The sequence below is a fragment of the Podarcis vaucheri genome, assembly GCF_965113315.1.
Source record: "Podarcis vaucheri genome assembly, chromosome: 7".
NCBI classification, from domain to species: Eukaryota; Metazoa; Chordata; class Lepidosauria; order Squamata; family Lacertidae; genus Podarcis; species Podarcis vaucheri.
In genome coordinates this window covers 45,047,892-45,062,194 of record NC_138765.1, presented here as the reverse complement: position 1 = coordinate 45,062,194, position 14,303 = coordinate 45,047,892, and the positions used below count along the sequence as shown (strand labels likewise).

General features: G+C 44.6%; 1 long non-coding RNA gene across 1 annotated transcript in view; it reads right to left on the bottom strand.

Moving 5' to 3' along the window:
• LOC309537525 overlaps positions 1–14,303 on the bottom strand; it is an 87,216-nt gene that overhangs the window by 56,057 nt on the left and 16,856 nt on the right. Inside the window, exon 2 of the long non-coding RNA XR_014221955.1 lies at positions 5,802–5,911. This is a non-coding gene — a long non-coding RNA (uncharacterized lncRNA). The remainder of the gene's footprint in view (positions 1–5,801; positions 5,912–14,303) is intronic.

Below are 14,303 nucleotides of genomic sequence, written 5' to 3'. Positions count from 1 at the left end.
ACCCCCCAAACCTTTTACAGATGGGGCCAGAGCCTCTTTCCATAACTCCCATATGCCTGTTCTCTCCCACCCACCCCCAGGCAGTGTATCTTCACCTAGCAAAGTGGTTTTGGTAATCCATGACTTGTCTACATTTGTCTGAGTTAGCATCTCAAAAGGATGATGATGTTTACAGAGACAGTGGTAGGACATGAAGAGGTACGAGCGTCTTTCTGCAGTTGATTCATTTCTGCTAACCACTGATGGATATGATAAAACACCCTCTTACGTGTTGTTAATAAAGCAGCAGAAAGCCAGCCAATGAGTATGTTATGCTCTACACACGGAGCATGTTGGTTTCATTTAAAGCATCAGACATCTGATTCTCTCTCTTTTTCCTGTAGCAAGTATTATAAATAGGCCCCATTACTATCTGATCCTCCTTTTAATGTTTTTCATTACAAAACCACAGTTAATTTTAGATAATAGTGGCAGATAATCTCAAATTTGTGTGTAGCATATGCCCCAGTTTTTATGGGGCGATACGGGGCGGGGGGGGTGGCAATGAAAAAACACAAGTGGCCATTTTCTTTTAATTTGCAGCTTGGGGTGTATTTGTCAAATGAATTCTCCTGCTGCAGACATTCAGTCTCCTTGCCTTCCAGCAGATCAAAAGTCTTGTCTATTTACTCTCCTTTTTGTTTGGCTATGTGTCCTGAACAATGCAGCTGGATTGTTAACCAGTCGCTGCTGTGCCAAACGGCAGTAGGAGGAGAGGTGGTTTTCTCAGGGCCAGCCTACGGTGAAGGGCAAAATGGTGCCCCCCTGCAATGTACATCTCTACTGCACCCGACAGCAGCAGGGTAGGCACTCTGACCTTAGGAATATAGGAAGCTGCCTTCTACAGAGCTAGGGCATTGGCCCCATCCAGCCCAGGTCTGTCTCTACACTGACTGGCAATGACTCTCCAGGGCTTCTAGCGTTACCTGGAGAAGTCAGGGATTGAACTTGGGACCTTCTGAATACCAAGTGCTTGCTCTTTCACTGGGCTACAGCCCTCTCCCACTAAATTAGGCTCTTTATTATATTGCTGCTGCTCTGCCTCCCTCTCAAAAGCTTTTCCACTTGAGGCTCCAGTGTTGTAGCTAGGTACTTTTAGACCCTGAACAAAGTAGTTTTATGGGTTTCCACTGTAGACAACTGTTTGTGTTACTTCTGTTGTGAAACAGTTTTCCTCTCCCTACCCCCTGCTAACCATTTTATGCTTCATAATGGATTCTACATTCCTGAGATGTTAGACTCCAACAGAGCAATGCCCCCCAAACTGTTTTCCTTCCCTGACTTCTTGTTTTATTTTAAAAAATACTCTAAACTAGGGTTGCCATATTTCAAAAAGTGAAAATCCGGACGAAAAAATGTTTTTTTTGCCCAAGGTTGTTGAGCTTTCATTGCAAGATCTCACAAAAAGAGAAGTTTTTGAGCTATTTTTAAGGAAATTCGCCAAAATCTACACTTTCGACATGGGTTGCCATACGTCCGGATTTTCCCGGCCATCTAAGCAGTTTGCGCCCAGGCACTGTTTCCAACAGCCGAATCCTGGAAATGTCCAGAAAATTTGGGACGTCCTGTAACCTTACTCTAAATATGTGCAGTTTTGCATTTTAAACACAATTAAATCATCACATCCTCATGGCTACAAGAGTAAAATGCAGTTCGCTTCTGCAGCTGTTGTAGGAAAGGATAATATATATTTAAAAGTGAACATAATAAAATGAGTAGGGATGTAAGAAGGCAGTGATTTCCATTTCAACGTGTATTCACCACAATCAGCACATTTTCTGTTCTGCTGCAGTCTAGTTTCTGCCAAATACTACACGTTGCATTTAATTCAATGTAAAAGAAGAAAGACCCCTGACGGTGAAGTCCAGTCGCAAACGACTCTGGAGTTGCGGCTCTCAACTCACTTTACTTGCCAAGGGAGCTGACATTTGTCCACAGATAGTTTTTCCGAGTCATGTGACCAGTATGACTAAGCCGCTTCTGGCGAAACCAGAGCAGCGCACGGAAATGCTGTTTACCTTCCCGCCAGAGCAGTACCTATTTATCTGCTTGCACTTTGACGTGCTTTCAAACTGCTAGGTTGGCAGGAGCTGGGGCTGAGCAATGGGAGCTCACCCCGTTGCGGGGATTCGAACTGCCGACCTTCCGATCAGCAAGCCCTAGGCTCAGTGGTTTAGATCACAGCACCACCCGCGTCCCTACAATTCAATGTAAAGGAAATGTCAAAACAATGTAACAAAGGATGAATAATTAGGTGTCATGTGACTGACAACAGAATAAAATTAAAAATTAAAAAACAAAACAAAAGAGGGATGACAATGATGTGAATGAATACTGATTGTTTTCATTTGGCTGACTTCAGTACCTGACATCAGACAAACACACAAACTGCAATTTCTGTTTTCGTCAGAATTCTCCTATATCCCTAAAGAATGTAAACATGTAGATGTCTAGTTGCCCCCCCAATAATCTATAAAATGTTTTTTTAAAAAAAAATAAGAAGAAACAAAGAATGTTGCAGGATCAGCCCTAGTGGGCCCTGGCATGCCAACACCGAACTGCTGATTTGGGGCTCTGTTTGTCACTGCTGTCATCATTTCTAACTCTCTGAATGGATGGATGGATGGATGGGTTGGGTGTGGGGCCTTGGACATCAGGGCCCTAGGATGCAGTCCAGGTTGCACCATTCGGGACTCTACTTAATGGTAGGGATGGCCTGATCTTTTGTAAAGGGTTAGCAGATGAACAAAATGGTAGATAATAATAGTAGTGTTGGTAGCAAGAAGAAGGTGAACCTGTTTTTTAAAGGTATTTGTGGGGGTTGCATCCAAGATTTCAAGTTGCCTTATTCAGACAAATGCAGATGTTGCCCACTGCCTGAATTATAAGTGGTGGTGGGAAGGGGACCTGGCCTCTGATGGCCTTCATAGCTACTGTTACCAGAAGCATTATGGATAAGCATGATTGGTTAAACATAGGAAGGAGTCAAGGGGTGGAGATTGTGACGTTCATTTAGGGTCCCCCTACTTTCCCCTGATAATCCAGCTGCTAGCACTGCTTTTTGAAGTCCTAGGTACAGACTTAATTAGCACCTGTTTACCCAGAGACGGCTATATGGTTGTGACAAATGTATCCTTGTTGGGAATCAGGCTTCCTGACTCCAAGAAATCCCACTGGTCTCATCAAGGCATTTTGCTTCTTTCAACATTTCTCAGATGAGGAAGAACCTCTAAATTTGCTCTGAATTTCACAGCAGGCAAAAGCAAAAAACAAACAACTCAAACTCAAACCAGCGAGGGATGTGCAGAACTCTCCAGAGAAATCTTGCTTCTCTTTGATCCTTTTGGCTTCCTTCAAAATTTCTCAGATGTTTTCTCCTGAGGAAAAACCTCCAAAATTTATTTTGGGTTTAAGCAAAATTCTGGTGGCCATGCAGCTATTAAAAGTTACTGAAGGATGCTGAAGAGATTTTACAGGAATGGTAGAGCATTTGCTTTGCCTGCAAAAGGTTGCTGGTTCAATCCCAAGTATCTGCAGGTAGGGCATGGAAACATCCCTTTCTGAGACCCTGGAGAGCCACTGCCAGACCAGGGGTGGGGATCCCCAGGGCTGGGGGCTGAATGGGGCCCTCTGTGTGGCCCTCAAAACCCTCACCAGGTAAGACACCCTCTTTTCAAGCCACACTCTCTTCTGTTCCTTTTTGCCCTCCTGGAGTGTTTTGCTTGGCTTGAATGTGATCTTGATTTCTGATAATGCTTCTTGCTCCCTTAGAAGGTGGAAAGAGAGCAGTGTTTGTGTATAGAAACTGCACAAAGGTAAAATCTACATCTGTTGCTCTGTCTGCTTCTGCCTGTGGCCTCACTCACCACTGCTTTGCATGCAGATGGTCCCAGGTTCAATCCCTGCCACCTCCAGCTGTGGCTCAGAGAAAAGCAATATGTCTGACGTCCTGAAGAGCTGTAGACAATACTGTGCTAGATGGACCCTTGGCTTGGCTCAGTACAAGGCAGCTTCCTATGTCCCTGTTCTGGCTCTCTCAACGCTGACTTTATCACGTACAGATTTGTGGGGGCTGGAACGCTTCCTCTTCTCTTTCTCCAAGGCTCTTGGATCTGCATGTATCCTTGGGTGTGCTGACCAGGAAACAGAAAGATTAAAAGATCGTAGGGTTTCCAGTATTTGAGGCACTCTTAATAGTTGAGGAGTGCAGTGTGTGTATTGTTGACAGCCCCTTGTCTGAGCAGATACCGAGGGCCAAGGAGAGATGAAGCAGTCACTTCCACCTATTCTTTGGGAGTGATATGTGAATGACATCTTGGTCAGAGGCAAGGGTGTGCTTGCTTGTTCCTCCTTTCTCCTTTTGCTTCTTCCTGCTTATCTTACTTTTCTTAGCGCTGCCACTCTTTCCTCTTTTGTTTTTCCTATGGGCAGTCCAAAAGGAGACCTTAGAGCACCAGGCTTCAGGAGCCTCACAGATCCATTTCAGACAGAGCCCCAGCTGATGTAAGATTTGTGTTCCTTCTAAAGCCCTATTCAGATGACCGTTCTGAACAGAAGGAAAGAATAAGGCCTCCAGGGGACTTAGAAGTCTGGGGTCCAGCATATTTAGAACAACAGAAGTCTGAGATGGTTTATAGTCATTCTAATATGTTGCCAGAGTCCCTTTATAGCTCCGGGTTTTACAGTTTGCTTTGGTTTCAGCCCTGGGTTCTCTTTGTCCACCTCTGGTGTAATTGCAGCATGCTAATGAAAATTGCAAAAATGTGTCTCGCTTCCCAAAGGCAGCCCACAGTCCAAAGTGTTTTTGGCTTCCATGCTCTAAACAAGACACTGATTAGCTAGTAATCAGCCAGTGATTAGTAGAGACAACTGGGTCACTTAGAGTTCAGGCTGCACATTGTTTGCTTCAAGGCAATGGAATGCTACAGCCCAGACCAGACTAACTGATCCGATTGCCCACTGTAAACACTGGATTTGGCATAGTTGTTTTGGAAAATCAATTTGCATCCTAGGAAGGGAAATATATGTGTGCGCATATTTAAAAACCAGGTCTACTGTTTCCATTTAGAAAGTGGATGCATAGTGATTCTGCAGTTTGCCCATTCTCAGAACATTTTTGTTTGCACTAAAACTCCATTTTATTTTGAGATGAATGTAGACAAATTGAATTGTAAGGGATAGTCATTAAAGGTTTCATTTTTTTTTTTTGGTGGGGAAAATTATCATAAACATCTGGCACCAGGTTTGCATAATGTCCACATTCATGTGAGTCTCTGAGTCCATTTACTAGGAAGCTGCACAATATTTTTTCTTATTTTTGTAATGATTTCTATGGACTCAAACATTCAGGAAACACTACGGGAATCGAGGTGGGGAGGGAGTGTGGAAAAATGGCTCTCTTCTGTGGGGTGTAACCTTTCTGCCATATAAGTTTTCTTCAGAGGGTGTGAGTAGATCTAAGGGTTTACTCTACAAGAAGGTGGAATATCAGGAGAAGCTTTATGATGGCAACCAATTACCATGGGGAGTTGTGGCTCCTTTCTCTCTGGCAGTCATCAAGCAAAAGCTAGATGTTGGGGAAGGTCTAGATCTAATTTCCTACTTTGAACAAGGGATTGAACTACCGGTAGGTTACCTCCAGGTGCCCATCCAATTCTCCCGATTTTATCAGAACTATTCCTAGAACACTTTGAACATAGGTAATCTTCCTTCTACTGAGTCAGACATTTGGGTTAGTCTAACTAAATATTGTCTTCACTTACCACCAGTCACTGTCTAGTCTCCTTCAACCCTATCTTGAAGATCTTGAAGATTGAACCAAGGGGTCTTCAGCATTCAAATCAGATATTTTACCACTGAGCGATGGCCTTCCCTTTGGTGGAGAAAAACAGCATTGCTAAATTGCATCTACAGAAGATGCTCATTACACTTAACTAAATGCCCCTTTCTACATCCCCTGTGGAATTAGCGCTACCTGCTTTCTGAACAGGAATATTAACAAATGCTCTCAAAGCAGCTTACAAAAACAAAATGTAACAGTCATGAAACAATTAAATCATGAATAAACCACAGTAAAACAGTAAAATAAAATAGTAGAGCATCAATATTAAAAATAGTAGCACCTCTAAACACATTTACTTGAGAATAAGTCCCATTGAAAATAATAATTTATTATTATTATTATTATTATTATTATTATTATTATTTGTTGTTGTTGTTGTTGTGACTGTGCCATTCATCTCTGGACATGGTGGCAAATGCCTTCTTAAGTTATACCTTGTCTAGAATACTGTAATCTGCCCAATGTGCATCTGCCGTTTGGAAACGTCAGCTTGTATATCATTCCAAAGCTTCCTTGCTCTTTGGGTGCTGCCATGAGTCACTTCCACACTATACAGCATATTTATACCACTTTAATAATAATGGCTTCCTGCAAAGAATCCTGGGCTCCTCTAAGTTACAATTCCCAGCACCTTTAACAAAGCAGAGCTCTGAGGAATCCATGTGCTTTAAGTGCACTTTCAATATATGGCATGGCTGAGACCATGCTCTTCAACCGCAGAAACTGTGCATTGGCTTTTGCCTCTTGTCTGGGTTTATGTTCTAGGTGAGGCCTTATAGGCTTCTTAGCCATTGCAGCACCCTACACCTCCCAGAAACACAAATACTGAGCCTGGGCAGATTTATCCATCCAAGAATTACAGCCCTGAACTCTAAAAAGTCATGGGGCTCTGAGACACAATTACATGATGTACTTCCTAAAAAGATTTGTGTTTCCTGACAGTATGCATTTATCAACTATTGGATTTCCTCTCTTCCTGTTTCAAGTGGAGAATCTGCTGTGATTAAAATTAAAGCAACAACAACAACAACTTGGGTTACTCTGCTTAAAATAGCATTTTAGCTAGATGGTAGTTAAAATAAAAAGTAACCCCCACCTTATTATTATTTTTTGAGAGCCCTGTGGTTTCATTGTCTCCATCATTTAAAACATCTATAAAGCACCCAAATCTTGCTAAGCACTGTGCATATAAGCCGTGACAGTGCTTGCCCATTGTCTCCCCAGTGTGAACGGGACCTCAGAGAGTTAATTCTCTCTGGGAGGGAGTTACTTTCCTTTAAAAAGGTAAAGGGACCATTAGGTCCAGAGCTGCTTCTGGCGAACCACAGCAGTGCACAGAAAGGCCGTTTACCTTCCCGCCGGAGTGATACCTATTTATCTACTTGCACTTTGATGTGCTTTCAAACTGCTAGGTTGGCAGGAGCAGGGACCGAGCAACGGGAGCTCACCCCATCGCAGGGATTCGAACCACCAATCTTCTGATTGGCAAGTCCTAGGCTCTGTAGTTTAACCCACAGCATCACCCACATCCCACTACTTTCCTTTAGTGATGTGCAAATTCCCACAGGTTCATTTTGTATTGTGGTTTACAGGGGAAAGTGAAGAACAATGTCTCTCTCTCACCCCTTCCAAAAGTTTTAAATTGTTTGCTGGTCCCAATCCTTTTTTTGGGGGGGGCTGCTGCTACTGCTCTCTCTTTCTGTCTCTTTGGAAGATTGGGGGGGGGAGAGAAGTGACCAAGGGGAGGGCCCATAAACCAAGGTGAAGCGACTCCCTCTGGCAGTAGTATCTGCAAAGGCAGCTAGTTCTGGTCTCCAAGGCATGTATCACCTGCTACTACAGCATAGCTGTCAACTTTTCCCTTTTCTTGCGAGGAATCCTATTTGGAATAAGGGAATTTCCCTTTAAAAAAAAAAGGGAAACATTGACAGCTATGTACTACAGTGGCATGCTCCTTGAAGGCCAGATCTGCTGCCTCCTCAGCAGCCTCCCCCCCCCCCTGCTGCCTCTGCAGTGGCTTCTTTGCAAATAGGAGGCACTGCTGGTCTCTCCCTACCATTATCCCCAGTGTAGTTCTTTATTCCTCCCTTCACTCACCCCCTTCTTCCTTGGCTGGGGTATGGGCCATTTTGTGGTTTGTATCAGGTGCCAAAATATCTTGGGTCAACCCTACCAGAGAGGATGTTTTCCACTGCACTCAGTTTTAGGTCCAAATGTGCATCTGAAGTTTAAAAGGGTGGGGACCGCAAGGACAGAAAGTTGGGCTATGGGAATTCTGTTTCCCCTTCACACACCTGAGCAATGCTCAGATGGGCACTCCTCTTGTTCTTCTGCAGTACATGAATAACAAGAGGAGAGGCTAGTTCTTCACTTAAAAACAGGTATGTGGGCATTTAAGGTGCTTTTCAGGAACTGGTTCAACCAGTGCAACCTCTCTTGCTATAATACAAGTTGCATCTGTTGAATATTTTTAAGCCAACAGCTAAGAATAAGAAGAGCCCTGCTGGATGCTGCATGCTGTTCTCACAACTGCCAACTAGATGCCTTTGGGACGCTTGCAAGCAGGACGTCAGGACAACTGCACTCTCCCTACCTGCAATTTCCAGTAGCTGATAATCAGAGGACCCAGCCATACAGCTGCAAACAAAACGTTTCAAGTGTGTTTTAAGTGCAATATGCAATGTGACGCTAGATGGCGATGGTGAGCCTTATGGAAAATTCAATGTATTTTTAAAAAACCATTTTCAGAACAGTTTTTATATGTGTGTAGATTCAACAAGAAAGGACGCGGGTGGCGCTGTGGGTTAAACCACAGAGCCTAGGACTTGCCGATCAGAAGGTCGGCGGTTCGAATCCCCACAACAGGGTGAGCTCCCGTTGCTCGGTCCCTGCTCCTGCCAACCTAGCAGTTCAAAAGCACGTCAAAGTGTAAGTAGATAAATAGGTACCGCTCCGGCGGGAAGGAAAACGGCGTTTCCGTGTGCTGCTCTGGTTCACCAGAAGCGGCTTATGCTGGCCACATGACCCGGAAGCTGTATGCCGGCTCCCTCAGCCAATAAAGTGAGATGAGCACCGCAACCCCAGAGTTGGCCATGACTGGACCTAATGGTTAGGGGTCCCTTTACCTAGATTCAACCAGAGTATAGACATCATGGCTGGTAGCTGTAGCTGAAAGCAAAGAAGTCTATATAAAGGCCAAAGGCAGCCAATTTGATGCTGAGTTAAGGTTAATAGGGAAAGCCAACCTAGCTAGGCTTCATATGAATACTAGAATTTACTCCTCCCGTGTTGACTGCAGTAAGAACAGGTTGTCAATAGAACTGTGTGCTCCCCACTTCCAATTTGGGGATGATCTGCTGCCAATTCAACCTTGATCTAGTTTTTGAAGCAAATGGGGGCCATGCACAGTTTAATTAGGGTTTAAAATCCTAATTAAACATGTCTACCACCACTTGTAGAAGTCTGTTCCACTGTCAAACAGCTCTTACTGTCAGAAATGTCATTTCTTGTAACTTGAAGCCTTTGGTTCAGGTTCTAGCCTCTGGAGCAAGAACAAACAAACTTGCTCCATGTGACAGCCCTTCAGATATTTGAAAATAGTTATCATATCTTCTCTCAGTCTCCTCTTATCCAGGCCTTGATCATTTTGGCCATCCTGCTTTGCACATGTTCCAGCTTGTCAACATCCTTAAGTTGTGGTGCCCAGAACTACATACAGGATTCTAGATGTGGTTTGACCAAGGCAGAATAGAGTGGTACTATTACTTCCCTTGGCAGGGACGCGGGTGGCGCTGTGGGCTAAAGCCTCAGCGCCTAGGGCTTGCCGATCGAAAGGTCGGTGGTTCGAATCCCCGCGGCGGGGTGCGCTCCCGCTGCTCGGTCCCAGCGCCTGCCCACCTAGCAGTTCGAAAGCACCCCCGGAGGCAAGTAGATAAATAGGTACCGCTTACCAGCGGGAAGGTAAACGGCGTTCCGTGTGCGGCTCTGGCTCGCCAGAGCAGCGTTGTCACGCTGGCCACGTGACCCGGAAGTGTCTGCGGACAGCGCTGGCCCCCGGCCAATAGATGTGAGATGGGCGCACAAACCCCAGAGTCTGTCAAGACTGGCCCGTTCGGGCAGGGGTACCTTTACCTTTATTACTTCCCTTGCTTGGGATCATAGGTGCCAACTCCCTGGGGCTCTGGGTGCCTGAGCACCTACAAAATTCCCCATGAAGGGGCCAGGCACCCACAAATTTCATCGCCAGGGCCATTCACAGTGCATGGTACCCATGGCGCCAGGCACCCATGGTCGCAAGGCCAAGCTGGCAATCCTGCTTGGGACAGCCAAAAATAGCATTAGGGCTTTGGGGCTGCTGCATCACATTGTTGACTCATGTTAAGCTTGAGGTCTAAATCCAAGTAATTTATAAAGGTGTTGAACAACAACGGTCCCAGGCCAGAACCTTGTGGCACCCCACTTTTCACTTTTCCCCAGGATGACAAGGAAATAATTAGTGAGTATCCTTTTGGTGCGGTCAGTCAACCAACTACAAATCCACCAAACAATAGCCTCGTCCACCCCACATTGCACCAGCTTCTCCACAAGAATATCTCCCTGTACTGCACTCCTTTCCTGCCTCTGCTTTCAATGTCCAAGCTGAGAAAGGGACAGGGGTATCATTCAGGAAAGGGACATAGCTCAGTGGTAGAGCACCTCTGCATGCAGAAGGTCCAAGTTTTAATCCCTGACATCTCCAGGTAGGGCTATGATAGGTTCATGTCTGGATCCTATTCAATTCCTGCTGTTAAGTGTAGACAGTACTGAACTAGCTAGACCAGAAGTCTAACTCTGTATAAGACATCCCTGTGAGCTCCTTGGCTGCTGTAGCCAGTGGCGAAGCTACCTGCTCTGGCACCGGGAGTGGCGTACACCTGGGGGCATGGCTGGCGCATGTCCCCAGGGTGCGTGACGTGCTGCCTGTGGGGGCATGACACATGTCGGGGGGGCGTGTGAGCGGCGCACGTCCTGGGGGTGTGCAGTGAGTGTTGAGCATCCCAGGGGGGTAGGGGTGGCCGCAATGTCCCCCCCGGGATGGCACCCGGGGTGGACCGCTTCCCCCGCCCCCACCTTCGTCCGCTAGTGGCTGTAGCAACTCATAAGAAGCTGTTAGTCCTACTGACTCCTTTGCTGCATGAACCAAAGGACATCTAACCACAATATGAAATTATATAGAGAGCCTCGGCAACCCGTTGGGAAGATTTGTTTTAAGGCACAAAGAGAACTGGAAAGACAATTACAATGGCAATCACTGTAAAACAACTAAGAGATCATGCACTGAGCACGCTAACTCAGATTAGAAAAGATCCTCGCCTCATTTAATAGAGAAAATACATATCTAGATTGGCCAAGTCATTAACAACAGAAGCACCTTTAAATTGAAATAATAAAACCATAGTCATCATAAGGAAGCTTGAGAGAAACCAGGCCAACATATGGTTGCAAGGTGTAATTAGAAGCCAGCTTGAAAGGAAGCAACATGCCTTTATTACTTTCAGAAGCCAGTTAAAGAAAGGATGGAACTCTCGTTTCAGCTGAGCTGGGTGTGAAATCAACAAGATCACAACAGAAACAACTCTCCAGAAAGTACATTGGGTTTCGCACTTGGCATGGTGATGAAACTGATAAGCTTAGCTAGATCTATCGCTGCTTAGAACACGTTGAGAATACCCAGAATTACAGGGGTTGGGGGTGCTTCTATAAATTTTTTATTGATGCAAGTGGGATGCCTGGTGACTCATGGCAAACCTCTGGCATTTCTTAGAAGATGTTCTACTCATCAGTGCTGTATGTGCACCCAAGCGAAGTAGGAAAGAACTGACATTGTAAAGTTTCACAGAGCTGAATGTCTCTAGGTCAGGCGATTTCATGAAACCAAACTTGAAAGTTTCTCGCTGTCAGTAACAGCTAGACCGATATCCTAAGAAACAGATTGCTGCTATGTTGTCTTAATTTCTGATTTCTTGATTTTTAAAAACATATTTGATATTTCATTTTCTTACATTTATTTCCCCACTTTCTTCCATTATAGAACTTATGGCAGTATATGTGTGGTTCCCATTTATGGTTCGTATACTGATTTCTGTATCTTAATGTACTGTTCTGTTCCCATACTAGGAACCTTAAGTATCCCGGGCAGAATACCAGTTTAATCATCGTCATCATCATCAACAACAACATGTTGGGACAGGGGCGAAGAACATCAGGTCTGGGGACCAAATATGGCTCTCCAGGCCTTTCTATATGGCCCTTGGGACTCTCCCCAGGCCATGGCACTCACAGGCCATGCCCTACTTGAGGGTTTTGCTGCACTGGAATTAATCCTTTAATTCAGATAATGGCTCCTTGCTTGTCTGGATGGACGACAGAGAGGGTTAGGTATGTGTGTGTAGAAACTAGCCTACTGTACAAAAGCAAAATTAGAGACTTTTTTAGTGCAAATGTTCCCCAATATAAACAAGTTTGGGTGCAGTTTTGCCCAATATGCACAATTTTTGCAAGGAGATTCCCCCTAATACAATGTATTTTGTATGTTATTTTTATGAATATATGCATTTATATGCACACCTTATCCTTTTTATCCCTTTTAATGTGCTGGAGAGATGCACTGCAAAATTAGGAGAAGAATTTTTTTTGAAGTACAGTGGTAATTTGATTCGTTTCTTGTTTCAGGAAGTGTAAATTTGGTGAGTTTTCCTTTCAATGTGAACTGATTTAAATTTCTCCCTCATCCCTATTGGCAAGGTAACTTGGCACTCATTAAGAGGTTCATTAAGCAGAGAGAGACTCCCCAGCTCATAGTGGCAGAGGGCCTTGATGAGGTAACAGGAGAGTTAACCTGCTTTGAGAGTTGTTGCTGGTGTTAATATTTATTTATTTATTTATTTATTTATTGCATTTGTTAGTCAGCTTACTTTCAAAAAGTCTCCAAGCAACTTAATAACAAAATAAAAAACAAACAGCTAAAAAGAATAAAAAGTCAATTTTAAAAGTATGTACAGAGGTACCTTGGGTTACAGGCGCTTCAGGTTACAGACTCCACTAACCCAGAAATAGTACCTTGGGTTAAGAACTTTGCTTCAGGATGAGAACAGAAATTGCATGGCGGCGGTGCGGCGGCAGTGGGAGGCCCCATTAGCTAAAGTGGTGTTTCAGGTTAAGAACAGTTTCAGGTTAAGAACGGACCTCCAGAATGAATTAAGTTCTTAACCCAAGGTACCACTGTATGCACTAGATTCCTAAAATGATCACCTAGGAATACAATCAGACAGAGAAGTCCTACCCTACCTTACTAAAAGCCTGGGTAAATAAAAATGTCTTGACCTGACACCTGACACCTTAAACCTGACAATGATGACACCAGGCATTTTTTTAAAAAAAACCTGGAGAGACCTTCCATAGATGGGGAGCTATCACTGAAAAAGACTGTTCTTGTGTGGTCACCCTCTGCACCTTCCTAGATGAGGCAGGTGGAGAAGGACCTCTGATGAAGATCAAAGGGTCTGGGCTTGCTCCTGTGAGGAGATGGGGTCCTTGAGGTCCAGTATATGTAAAGACCCCTCTGAGCAAAATGAACATAATCATATAATCTATAGACAAGGAAAAACTACTACTTTTTCAGCTATTATGTGGATAGTTTACAGCCTCCGCCACCCCAATCTGAAACTGGCTTGCCTTCCTCTAAATGAGTGGTGAGGAACCTTTGGCCCTCCAAATGTTGCTGAGCATCAGCTCCCACCATCCCTAGCTGTTGGCCGTACTCAGGCGTGACCCACTGGAGAGGAAGGTGAGGTGACTTTCTCAAGCGGTGGAAACCTAAGAGACACTGCCTGCCATGCGCCTGCTGCCACACCGCTGTCTCTGCTTGCAGCTGAGAAGTGGCACGAGCAGCGGTTTCCACAGAGACCTCACAGAGACCCCACAGAGCACCTGAGATCTTGTGAGACTTCCCTGAGATCTCAGTGGAAACAGCTGTTGCGGGCACAAGTGTTGCTGTTGGTGTTTTGTGGCAGCCGCTGCCACACAACACAGGTAAGATAGTAGCAATACCAGTGGGGGTGAGGAGTGGCAGCAGGAGGGAACAGCATGTTCCAATTTTGCCTCAATCTGCAAAACTGGATGGGCTGCCATTGGTTGTACCTGCTGGGGCTGATGGGAGTTGTAGTTCAACAACATCTGGAGAGCCAAAGGTTCTCCACCTCTAGCCTTTTGCTGTTATAGTGATTTCAGATGCGGTTGTGATTCAATATTATAAAACATAGTTACTTTTTGTTGATTTTAGCATGTTTATGTTCTTTCATATTATAAGCTGCCTGCCATTGTTAGCAAATAAATTAGGTAAGAGAAACTTTTGTAAATAGCTAACTAAAATATTGTTATAGAG